This window comes from Chenopodium album, chromosome 25, assembly GCF_948465745.1.
Source record: "Chenopodium album chromosome 25, dcCheAlbu1.1, whole genome shotgun sequence".
Lineage (NCBI taxonomy): Eukaryota > Viridiplantae > Streptophyta > Magnoliopsida > Caryophyllales > Amaranthaceae > Chenopodium > Chenopodium album.
In genome coordinates this window covers 19,521,978-19,535,447 of record NC_137858.1, presented here as the reverse complement: position 1 = coordinate 19,535,447, position 13,470 = coordinate 19,521,978, and the positions used below count along the sequence as shown (strand labels likewise).

At 36.5% G+C, this 13,470-nt stretch overlaps 1 non-coding gene across 1 annotated transcript; it reads right to left on the bottom strand.

Annotated features, from left to right (window-relative positions):
• Positions 1–11,586: 11,586 nt before the first annotated feature.
• LOC145615811 (small nucleolar RNA R71) lies at positions 11,587–11,692 on the bottom strand. The gene has a single exon (XR_014107399.1). It is a non-coding gene; the product is annotated as a small nucleolar RNA R71 (small nucleolar RNA).
• Positions 11,693–13,470: the final 1,778 nt, after the last annotated feature.

The window sequence follows — 13,470 nt, the reverse complement described above, 5'->3', positions numbered from 1 at the left end:
AAATTTTGAGAAGCCTATTCTTGAAAAACCATTGCTTGATGACCCTATTTTTCCAAATATCATTAATTTGCATAATGATCTTAATGTACCATTAATTATGAATGATGACAAAGTAGATGATTGTTTGTTGAATTCCACTAATGATATAGGCCTACTAAAGTCCCAATGTAATGTTGATGGTATTCTTCAATTTGATTATATTGATGATTTTTCAAGAGTTGTTGAGGATATCTATCAATTTGGAAAGAGTAGCCTAGATATTCATGATGAATTTTGGGAAAGTAAGCATAAAAGGAATGAATTTGAGGAAAATCCCTCTTTTGAGGACCATAGAGTTGAGAGTGAGGTAATTGTTGAGTCTTTACCAATTGAACATTCTTTTTTTGAGCCTCATGTCCCTTTCTCAAAAACTCTTGATATTATTGTCTCATTTCCAAACCTTTGCCCCCTTTCACTTCACATGAGCCTCTTTATACTTCATTCTATGATTTGCATGACAATTTTCCAACCAATGATACTCAATTTGGTGAATTTGATGTAAATATAGTTTTTGATTTACCAAATGAATCTCCAAAGTGTTTTGTTGATGATGGGAAGGAGAATGGTAGGTCGTGGGGCTACCACCCCACCCCAATCAAACAATATTTGTAACTTAACAAACCCCTATTTAGTGTAGTGGTAAGTCAAGGTCGAACCCAAGGGAATGGAGGTTAAATGCACGATTGCCAAAATTAAGTTATCCGAAATCTAGAAGGGGTTTATGGTAGACACTAAGGATAAGCTAGGCGATGCAAAAGGCTAGTACTAAATGAATGCTAAAGCACTAGGGGAATGGATCCACATGCATCAACAATGAAGTTCAATCAACTCGGGGAATTAACCAATCAAGTCAAGCAATGTGAGGGAAAACCGAAATTGCAACCAAGAGAGCACATCAAGCTATTCTCCTAGAGGTCCAATTAGCGTCAACTACATCAAACACTAGCTAGGAAACATCACAAGATATCTCAATCGAGTAAATGTAAGCCACAAATCAATGGTCCGTATCAATGTGAACTCACAATGCAATCTAGTGTGAATAACGAGGGTGATCAAGCCTAATCAAGCACACACATGCACAAAATCAATCAACCAATTTAATCACATTATCAACTCAATCAATTTTCCCCAAATTAATCTCAATTCATCATCAATACATGCTTCACCACTACCCTAGCAAATAAACTACTCACAATCCATAGAGAACATCAAAATCAAAGCTAAACTAATCATCACTCTCAAGTTCATCAATTGAAACCAACAAATTCAATCAAATCAATCAAACTATCAATTAACCAAATCAAACAACAATACTAATGAAATCAAACATTGAATTGCATTAAAGAGTAAAGAATCCTTACAAACTTGGTAGAAATCAAATCAAATGAAGCAATCTTCAATCATCAATCATCAAACCCACACTTTCTCTCTCTAAAAATGCTAAGAACTAATGTTTTCTCTCTCTAAAATCTAATCTAATGTAATTCTTACTTATGAAGATCTAATCTTCTCTCTATCTATGGAAAGAAATAACTAACAATCCCAAGAGGAAGTTGGGAAAGACGTCCAAAAATAGACCCACGTCGGTGCGGGCGCTCGAAGGAGAGAGAACGGTGCGCACGGGAGCACACCCAGGCATGTGCGCCCGCACACACCTGATGTGCGGCCGCACACGACAGATGTGCGGCCGCACACTCCTCTGTGCGCCCGCACAACCCTGAGTCTTTCCCCCTTCTTCTCTTCGTCCTAGCTCAAGCAGTGCACACATCCTAGGTGATGATGATGGAGGACAAAGTAGGCAGAAACTTTCTTGAATTTCTTGAAAAGTATAAGCCATGAGGAAGGCATATACAAAGCCTTGAAGCTTGCCCCTTGGATCCACCTTTGACTTGAAGCTTCTTGCACCATCTGTAGGCATGAAAACAATGAAAGCTCATAGAGAGGAAACTCGGGAATTCTTGGACAATCAATTACCACCTACAAACAAATGAAATAAAGCAAGTAAAAGAGAAAAATAACAAGTAAACTAGAAAAAGCATGAAATAGAGAAACTAACTACAAAAATCGTAAAATGAAGAAAACAAGAATAAAACTAAGAAAAACTAAAGAAAAGAGAGATAAAATGAAATAAAAATCATCCAAAAAGGAACCAAATGAGTGCCATAAATGTCACTCATCAGTTGATAGTAATACTTTTATTTTTCCTTCTTCTTTTCAATCTAGGACCTTTTTTAGATCTTTTCATTTTTATTTTAGGAAGCTTTGTAAATTAATGTATATTCTTTTCTTCTTATTATTAAATTTTCTTCTTTTTTTTTAATGGTTTTAATTTATGAAATGTGCTCAAGTGCATATGATGAGCTCCTTAGGAGTTTGTCAAATTACTTACTAGCTAAGGTCTAGCCAAAGACCGAAAAGAAAGGCAAATTTTCTTCCCCTTATTTTTTTTATTTGTTAATTTTTGAATAATGATGTGCATGAATTTTAATTTTATGATGATTTGAACTAACGAGCTTTATGAAACGATTCTCAATTAGGTACTCTCTATGATCTCTCCACTCCAAATTACATCTTATAGTCTCAAATTCACAAGAATTTTGGAGTTTTAATTTTGCTACATTGGAAAGACACAACTTAATATACCAAATTTTAAAGATTTTATGAAGAATTTTGCATCAAATTGAGTAATATCTCTTCCTCTATTCATCTCTTCCCAAGCTATTGATTTTATAATTATTTTTGCCATTCATTGGTTGCTTGTTTAAGAGTTTGGCTTGGGGCTAGATTTTATTGTATGTTGTGGTTTTTCGTTGTAGTTATGGATGTTGGACTAGATGTACTTGTTGAGATTGATTGCGTTCTTTCCCTCCCTCTCTCTTGATTATCTCTTCTAAGCATTGGGGACAACGCTTCGTCTAAGCTTGGGGGGGGGGGGTAGCTTCACACTTTCATGAAGGGGGGTTGATTGTTAGTTTGATGCTTGAATTTGTTTATAGTTGTACATTTGGATATTCATGCTTTTTCTTCTTTTCTTTATTATAACTTAAAAAGACAAAAAAAAAAACCAAGGATGAGACTCAAATGATGATGTTTATATGTTTTGCTTGCTTGACTCTTAAGTGATGAGTACTAGTTTTTTAGATGGGTGTATGCTAGAGTTGGGGTCATTTAGAGGCTTATTAATCTTGATTGCATTAGTGTATATGGAATGAAAGACAATGAATGCTCAATTGCACGTCTAGCATAGGATATTGTCAAATTTGCCCAAAGTAGGATATGTTTGAATCAAATTGCGGTCCCTTGTGCCCTTGATGTGCCTCCTCTCCTCCCCGAAATGAAACTCTATTAGGGAATTGGTTCTACTTGTATCATGTGTAATAGGTGGCATAATAAGCCACATGTTTTGAATAAAGAAAGAGCCGCTCACAGTTAAAAGAGGCGAGGGCAATGAATGTTGAAAAAAAAAGAACAGAAAAAAAACAGAAAAAAAGAGAAACTGATAAATTTATAGTGAAGTGTGAATAGAATGGCCTGTTTATTATTCATTAAATAGGTAGAGTATTTATATACAAAACCTAGGCTCATAAGATAGGAAACAATCTTCCTAAAGATATACTATCATAACAATAAACCCTACAAATATATTCTCTAAATAATATCTTAACATAACATAATACTAAATATTATCTTAACATAAGATAATACTTGTTAGAGATATGATATATCGGAAAATATATGTGATATATTTTCCGTATAGATATTGTTATGAAAATAATATATTTAGCATTATCTTATGTTAAGATAATATTTAGTACTATGTTATGTTAAGATATTATTTAAAGAATATATTTTTAGGGTTTATTGCTATGATAGTATATCTTTAGGAAGATTGTTTCCTATCTTATGAGCCTAGGTTTTGTATATAAATACTCTACCTATTTAATGAATAATAAACAGGTCATTCTATTCACTCTTCTCTATAAATTTATCATGGTATCAAGAGCAGGGTAAGTCTTGGAACCGCTCACAAAAACTTTCCCCCTGCCGGTGGGTTAGAAAGTTAAACCCACCGGTGGGATTCAAAATTTTGCTTCCGCTATGCAATATTAATACTCTTTATTTTTTTTTTTTGGTTGGTACACGTGATTAATTATCATATATGTGTATGTGAATTTCTTTTTTTTTTGGGAGTATGTGAGTGAACTTCCTCCACTATAACACATCTTTGGAGATGAAGAAATTAAATAGCGTTATGCTTAACGCAAAAGGGTTTTCGGCTCTCTTGTGCCGTGAGACAAGATATATTTGGTTCTCCTTGTGCCGTGAGACGAGGTTTGTGACTTGATTCGAGCATTAACATTGCTCCTTTTGATATGAGCTTGGTTTACTCTGACAGACCAAGTGATTTGAGTATAGTTTACTCTGAAAGACCAGTAAAAGATTTTAGTGTGGTTTACTCTTAAAAGACCAAGAGATTTGAGTGTGGTTTACTCTGAAAGACCAATAAAAGATTTAAGTGTGGTTTACTCTGAAAAAACCAATATTTGATTGAGCTCGGTTTTGCTCTAGAAAAACCAAAATTGTTATATTTGCAGGTTCGAAAAGAATGACGTTCCTGCTTGATTGATGATTGATGAGTTCGAAAAGATAAACGTTCTCATCGTTGAAAAAGAAAAACAAAAAATTGAAGGCGACATCACAAAAGTGTGCATCTCGACTTCAACAAATTGAAGAATTTCCAATCGCAACGTTCGTGTTATTGCCGTTACGATTGCGGGAGGGTGTTGGAGATATGATATATCGGAAAATATATGTGATATATTTTCCGTATAGATATTGTTATGAAAATAATATACATGATAAATTTATAGAGAAGAGTGAATAGAATGGCCTGTTTATTATTCATTAAATAGGTAGAGTATTTATATACAAAACCTAGGCTCATAAGATAGGAAACAATCTTCCTAAAGATATACTATCATAACAATAAACCCTAAAAATATATTCTCTAAATAATATCTTAACATAACATAATACTAAATATTATCTTAACATAAAATAATACTAAATATATTATTTTCATAACAAAATCTGTACGGAAAATATATCACATATATTTTCTGATATATCATATCTCCAACAGAAACCAAAAGAAAAAAATATAGAAAAAGAAAGGGAGATAAAAAAAAAAACTCCTCTAAAATTCTCAAAATTTTCACTTTTTCTATTCTAGAGGTCAACTTGTGGATGCCTCCCACACATTATCTATTTTGATGTTTCTTGTGTAATTCCCGAGTTAGAGTGTAGTTAAAGGGGCTTGGGTGTGCATTTTGGGAGGTGGACTTGCATTTTGAGATTTTATAACCGAAAGAGGGCTTGTTGCAACTTTGGAATATCTAGATGTGCTCTAATGAACTAGTAAAAGGTATAAAGAAGTATCCTAGTGCAACCTTGCTTTGTTTTCCTCTTTACCCCCAACTCATGTGTACATTTGTATGATTTGTAATTCTTGAGTGTTGCTCACTTGTCTTGCTTGTGTCTCATATCCCGATGAGTTGACTTGGGTGAAAAAAAATAAATTGAAATTGTATGCATGATTTTTGATGATGTGTTGTGGTTTGTGTGAGTTGTGGGTTAAGCTCAATGGAAACCCTCACGAGATAAAAACTCGTCCTCTTACCATGCGGATTTGTGTTTTTGTGTTTCCTCTTTATTACCTCTCCTTGGTTTGATCATTAGCAAGTTATCTTCCTTAATTTGACATGTTTGTTTTGCTCGAGGACTAGCAAAAGCTTAGCTTGGGGGGATTTGATAACTTGTTATTTGGTACGATTTTAGGGTACTTTTGAACCTTGTTTTCGTGATTATTCGACATCAAAGTTCATTATTTATCCTATTTTTATACAAATTTTGTATCATCCATGCTTCACGGGGTGTTTGTGTTTTTGATGTAATGTAGCTATTTTTAGCACCATATATGGATGTGATCAATCATGAGTGAACAAGGAGTAGGGCAAGCTTGGTTGATAGAGCAATGGAGGAAGAAGGATGAGTGCCTAAAAGAGAAATGGAAAGCTTTGAAGGATTGTTTGCACAAGGGTCAACTTCAACTGACTATAACTTTTGTTCTACTCAACATTTTGAAGTTATTCAAATTGGAGAATAAATTTCATCTCAAGATCTTTCCAACGACTGGTCACATGCCTTATTCCGATGAGTAACGAAGAAGTTATGACCTTCCGAAAATAAGTCGTTTCGCCAGAAAAGGGCTGCACGTCCGTGCCAAATGAAGCACGTCCGTGCAAGGTCAGGCAGTAGCTAAACAGATCTGCACGTCCGTGCAACCTTTGGCACGTCCGTGCCGACATGTAGACGGGTCGTTTTTCTCGTTTTCTCCGTCCATTCTATTTGGGTAATATATATACCTTCTTAACTCCGATTGTACGAAAAAAAGATCTTCTTAGTACAGTTTTAGCTTAGGTTAGGGTTTTTAGAGAGAGAGACTCTCATTTTCTAGAGAGAGAGAAAGTGGGGAAAACTTGTTGAAAGCTTGGAATATGAAGAATTGAAGGAAGGAGACATGAAGATTTAATTATTTCTTGCAAAATCAATGAGAATTTCTTACTCTCTCTCTTATTTTATTGCTTTAATTACTTATTTTTGCATCTTTTCTAGTTTAATTACTTGTTTATGTTAGATTAATGTTTGAATTCATGTTCTTAGTTGTTAACTCCCTTAGTTTTGGAATTTATAATGTTTTGTGAGTAGTTTATTTACTTGGGATGGTTGAAACCATTGATGATCGAATTCACAAATACTTGTTTGCATGTGTTGATTTAGCTAATGTGGGATGCTAATTAGTTGAGCTTAAGTGGTTTCATTGTTAGTTCTTGTAAGTGGCCATTGCTAGAACTATTTATCTAAGCTTTCTCAACGAAGGATCGAGAGATAAACTTGAGTTAGCTCCATTATGCTTAATTGACTTGAAATGCCATGAGAATAGGAATTTCTAGTCAAGGGAATGTTTATGTCATTGTGATTATATTTTAACACTTGCTTTATGCTTTGTAACCACGAGAGTAGGTTGTATTCATGATTCAAGTAATCCCTCTAGCTTGAGAGAGTAGTTGGGTGCCTTAGATGACTTCTGTAGACACCCATTTGTGTCTCCCCAAAACCAAACCCAGTGATGAATGCCTTGTGCGTCGAAACATAATCGAATGAAGTGAAAGTGATTCGAAAGTCAAATGTCGCGGTTTAGTTTTAATTAATTTCTTTTCTCTCTGTTTTTGAAAATGGCTTTATTTATTTGAAAACGTCCATTTCAGTTTATTTTGGTCCATGATTAAGGTCCAATAATAGTGTAGTTGGATGGGGCTTTAAAAGACCTTTCCAACGATATATTATAAGCCCAATTCCGATGAATATTGAGGGAGTTATGGCCAAAATACTAAACTGGGCCCGGAGTTCTATTTTAATGCGGCCCAATGATCTAGGGGAGGGCCCAATGTTAATTGTTATTCCTAAAGCTATTAGGATTAATTATAGTCTTCTAGAGGTTTCTAGAAAGTTTTTCTTAGTTCTAATATTGATAGGATTAATAGTTAATTATCTTTAAAGGTTTTTTATTTGGAATAAAATATTATTTTGTTATCTTAAAAACGTATTTCATCTTCTGTACGGATTCCGTAGATCAAGTTGATTAAAGATCGGATTCTGTATAAAGATAAAAACGCGCTTATACAGGCTGTCGCCAGACGACAAGTCTGTCGCCACGCGACAGACTCTGTCGCCGCGCGACAAACCCTGTCGCGTCGCGACAGAGTCCAGTCCTGGCGACAGCGTGGAGTTTTATTCCTTATCAAATTCCGTGTTTTTCCGGTTTATTTTCATTATAAATAGCGTCCGAATTCCTGTTTTCAATCATCAACTTTCATCAATCAACAATCAACTCTTAATCAACTACTATCAATTCTCTTCATCTTTTCATCAACAATCAATTCTCTCTTCTCTCTTGAGCACTTTATTCTTTCTTTCTTTCTTTTCTGGTTTTATCAATATTCCGCATACATTAGACTTAGAGTCTCATAGCCAAGTTCGGAGTTGCCTTCGCCCTAGACGTGCAAGGTTTGATATTTTCTGAGGGTTTGGTCCAAATCTAGTCAAAACTTTATTTAATTTGATTTTAATTTAATTCTTTAATTATTGTTCTTTATTATTTTCATTGAAGTTTACTAACTTGTGTATTTTGTTATTAGAAAGAGGTACGAGGCTTCAAAGTATGTAATCTTATTACTCTCTTTCAATGTAGAAAGCATGCTTATTATTGTTTAATATTCCTAGTATCATGTTAGGATTATTTTATGCTTTCTAATATCATGTTAGTACCATGTTCGGTTTAAAGCTTTGATCTTTATTGTTTAGTATCATGCTAGGATTTGTTATTAATCTTGTTAGTATCATGCCTAGGATCTTGCTATTATTATCAAACTTTATTATGCCTTATCATGCTATTATCATCGTTATTGTTACTATGATTATTATTGTTTATTATTATGTTGCTTGATTATATTTATTGTTATTGCTTGATCACGCCTTTTATGCAGGTTTAAAGGGAATTTGTACTTGGAATCACGCTTAATAAGATAATTAATAATTTGGTTTAGGCTAATGTGATTTTAATTCAAGTGATCGCCAATAATAGTCTTATTTGTGCATTAATTTCAACCAACATAGATAAACAGGGTAGGTTTAATATAATGTTTGCATGTTATTCGAAAAGCGCACATGAATACGAGCAGAACAAAGTAGAGGCCTATTTTTATAGGGCGGGTCCTTTCTTTTGTAGATTGGATTCGTACCCTCATCCCCGGACCCTATTTGGTTCAAGACCTTATGGAGTATTTGACGGTCCTTTGGATTGTCTTTTGGGTACAAGTTCCTAAAACTTGTTGGCGACTCTTTTTGCTCTTTGTCTTTCCCTTTGGAACGCCACCGTACTTTAGTGTATGATCACAGTGGGGTTCAAGTTTGGGGTTATCATAATGCTTGAAATATTCCCTACAGTTTTTGGCGACTCAACTGAGGAGGATTTCTATTTATATTCCTGAAATTTATTAAATTTTGGCAATTATTTAGAATGAGCGGATGAGACTCGAAAAATTCTAAGTATTTCATGTGCGTGATTTGATTAACATTATTGTCATATGCATTAAAAGGTCCTCATGGGAGCACCCCATGAGTCAATCCATAGGAATTTTACACGTAGGAAATTTGGGAAATTGATGAGTGTCATTTATGGCACTCATAGGGTAGTCTTTTAGGTTATTTCTTTCCCTCTTTGTTGCTTTCTTCTCTTAGTTTTGGTTCTTTTTCCTTTAGTTTCTCCCTTTTCCTCTTTTCTCTATGTTTCTCGCGTTTTTATCGTGTTTTCCTTTATTTTGCACTTTTTCCCTTTTATTTCCTTCTTTTGTTTACTTGTGTAGGTATTGCGAGATTCACCTTGGCAAAGGATACAATTCGGGACTTCAATGATCAAGCAAGGAAGAAGCATTGGGCTAGAGAGGGCTTAGAGAGGCCTTGGAGAGGCCTCGGAGAGGTCTCTAAGGAAATTCACCAGGCCGCGGGCGCGGGCTTATGATGTTCAAAACTGCCAAAAGTTGGCAGGAACTTGCCGTGGTTGCCCCGCGGTCTCTCCGCGGGCGCGGGCAAAATGGAGAGGTTTCTCCACTCAGAGAGACCGCGGCCCCCTGATCTGCCTTTGGGAGCAGGGGATTTAGCCGCGGGCGCGGGTCATCTACCCGCGGGCGCGGGCCCCTGATGCCGCGGGCGCGGGTGCTGCCCAGACAGCCCGCGGAGGGTTCCGTACCCATTTTTCCGCGGGCGCGGGTTTATCGGGAGAGACCGCGGGAGCTGCCGTTTTCTTCTTTGTTTATAAATAGAGTTGTATTTCCTTTTTGAATCCAACTTTTAGATAATATTCATTAGCTTAATTTTAGAGAGAGAAGTTAGAGAGAAGATAGAGAGAACTTGTTGGCTTTGGATTTGTAACTCAACTTTTGATCAATCAAGTTTGGATTTCTTCATCAATTTTAGTGAGATCTTCTTCTTTCCTTCATCTTTACTTACTTGTTAATTGATCCTTTTGCTTGATGTTTGTTTTTCTTGGAATTGAGTTGTGATAATATTGAATACTTTGATTTCTATTAGATTTTGATTTAGAATGATTATCAATGCAATTTCTAGTTATTTGTTCTTGAATTTCATCATGATTAGTGAGTAATTTAGTTGCTAGGGAAGGGGGGAAGCATGTTTGATTGATGTAAATGCTAGTTGAAGCTCTTGATTGGTTGATTTGTTGCAATTAATTTGGTTGACATAGTTTTGCATGAGATTGATTAGACTAGGATTGATCACCCTATAAGATTAATCTAGATTGCATTGCAACTCTTAATGACATGACCAATTGATTTAAAAGTTGCTTTAATTGATTGAGTTTATTTATGATTCTTCTTGGTTTGCCTTTCATAGTGACCACTAGATTGGCCTATAGGAGATAGTATTTGAACTCTCTTGATTGCTACTATCGTTTGTCCATTGCAAACACTTGAACTAATTGAATGAGTTTTAATCTAGCATTATCATTGGTTTTGCATGTGGAACCCATCTCCCTAGTGTTTAGACTTTTGATCTAGTTCATTTAGTACCAACCGATATCTCATTCTCATCTCCGAGGTAGCTTGACTTAGACTTAGGTTTTCATCATTGCATTCCCTTGGGATCGACCCTTAACTTACCCTATATTCATATAAGGTTGGTTAGGTGTTTACAAATTTAGTTTGGCTAGGGGAAAGGGTAGGAACGACATGCATTTTCCCCTTGTCAAAATGGCGCCGTTGCCGGGGAGTGCTTTTGGTGCTTAGCTTTTGTTGTTGAGTCTACTTCAATTAAAAAAAAAAACAAAAAGATTTTGTTTCTTTAGGCTACACTTGTAGCCGTGCTACTAATATTGTTGTTTGAGTTTTTGCATGCACAGGACCCGTTATCGTCCCCTTCTTCCCCTTGATTCGGAAATAGAAAGGACTATTTCAAGAAGAAGAGTGGATATTAGATCCTTGTCTTATACCTCTTCAAGTGAGGAAGAAATTCAAGAAGAACAAGGAATGGGTGAACATCCTAGATTAGCCTTAAAGGAGCTTGGAGTGCCCGGGGCATATAGATTTGAAAGTGGAATAGCTCCTCCCACTACCCCGGCAAATGACTTCGAAATCCGTCCGGCAATGATCACCTTGATCGAGAGAAGGCAATATAGTGGGGCTAAGAATGAGAGCCCATTGAACTATTTGAAAGAATTTGAAAAATATTGCAATACCATTAAAGTCAATGGGGTTTCTCAAGAATTCATCCGCCTCAAGTTGTTCCCTTTCTCTCTAATCGGAAGATCCTTGGAGTGGCTAGACAAGGAGGTGAAGCCTAACTCCTTGAGAACTTGGGACGATGTCACAAAGGCTTTCTTGTCCCGCTTCTACCCCCAAAAGAAGACGGCGGAGGCAAGAGCCTTGATTCAAGGGTTCAAGCAAAGGCCGAGTGAAAGCCTTTATGAAGCATGGGAGATATTCAAAGAGTATCAAAGGGAGTGCCCTCATCATGGAATCCCCACATACCAAGTGATCCAAATCTTCTATGGCGGTTTAAGTCCCCAAGGCAAGTCATGCCTTGATGGAGGGGCCGGGGGCCCTATCATGAACAAAACCGAAGAAGAAGTTGCGGACATCATTGAGGATGTGGTGACTTATTATATGGATTGGCAAGATGGAGAGAGGGACTCTTCAAGCAAACAATCTTCATTGTATTCGGTGGACCATCTCAATGCAATCAACAACCTTTCCTCTCAAATGACAAATTTAGGGAAAGAGGTCACCGCAATCAAGGCTAAGTTGGAGAGCACTTCTTCCTCTTCTCAAGCTTCTAATCTTCCCTCCCAATTTAAGGGGAGAGGTACTCCTTCTAACTCTCAACCCCCTCCCTCTTCGCATAATATGCCTTTGGGTTGTTTGTTTTGTGATGCATGTGGATCGTATGATCATGATTCTAGTGTTTGTCCTAATGAATGTGTTGATGAGTTTGATAAACATGAGAGTGAACATGTGAATTATGTGTCAAATAATAATGGTCAACGGTTTGAAAATCAAAGGGGTCAATGGAATAGGAACTTCCAAGGCCAAAGCAATTTTGACAACTATAACCAAGGCGGTGGTTATAGAAACCAAGGGAACCAAGGTTCTCGTGGTAGCTATAATGGTCAAGGTTATAGTGGCCAAAATCAAGGCCAATATTATGGTAACCAAGGCCAAAATTATGGTTCTCAAAACCAAGGTTATGGAAATCATAACCAAGGTAGTGGGAACCATAATCAAGGTGGTGGAAACCATAATCAAAATTATGGCCAAAATCAAAATAGGAGTAGTTGGAACAACCAAGGTCGGGGCAATTTTCAAAATAATTCTCAAAGAGGTCCCCCACCCGGGTTTGTTCCAAAAACTCAAGGGGAAAGTTCCTATTCTCAACCTTCTTCACCTAGGACTAATTTGGAGGAGATAATTGAGAATCAAACCAAGTTTTTGAACACATACATGGCCGTGAGCGATAAAAAATTCAATGAAATGATGACTCACAATAAAATGCTTGAAAACCAAATCTCTCAACTTGCTAATGCCTTGAAAGATCATGCTAGCCCTTCTTCTTTACCTTCCCAAGGCCTTGACCCAAAGAAATCCGTGAATGCTATTGTTACTAGGAGTGGAAAGGTTCTTGAGGAGGTATTGCCTAGAAGTGGTGTAGATAAGGAGATTCCTAGGGAGATTTTGGTTGAGGATGAGGAAAGAAAGGCATCTTTGGATGAGGTAGTTGTTGAGACACCTAGAGAGGTGAGAGTAGAGAAAGAGATTGTAAGACCCAAACTCCCCTACCCACAAAAATTCATGAGACACAAATTGGATGAACAATTTGGGAGATTTATTTAAATGTTAAAACAACTTCACCTTTCTCTACCTTTTACCGATGTGATCAACCAAATGCCAAACTATGCCAAATTCCTCAAGGACATTTTGAGTGGGAGAAGAACTTGTGAGGTTATGGAGACCATCAATTTGACCGAAAATTGTAGTGCTATCATCATGAACAAAATTCCACCCAAGTTGAAAGACCCCGGAAACTTCTCCATCCCTTGTGCAATCAACAAAATGCAAATTGATAATGCCTTATGTGACTTGGGAGCTAGTGTGAGCCTAATGCCATATTCGGTTTATCAAAGACTTGAGTTAGGGGAACTTCTACCTTCTAACATTACCTTGCAATTAGCGGATAGATCTATCAAATTTCCAAAAGGTAAAGTAGAAGATGTCCCTTTGAGGGTAGGGAAGTTTGTGTTTC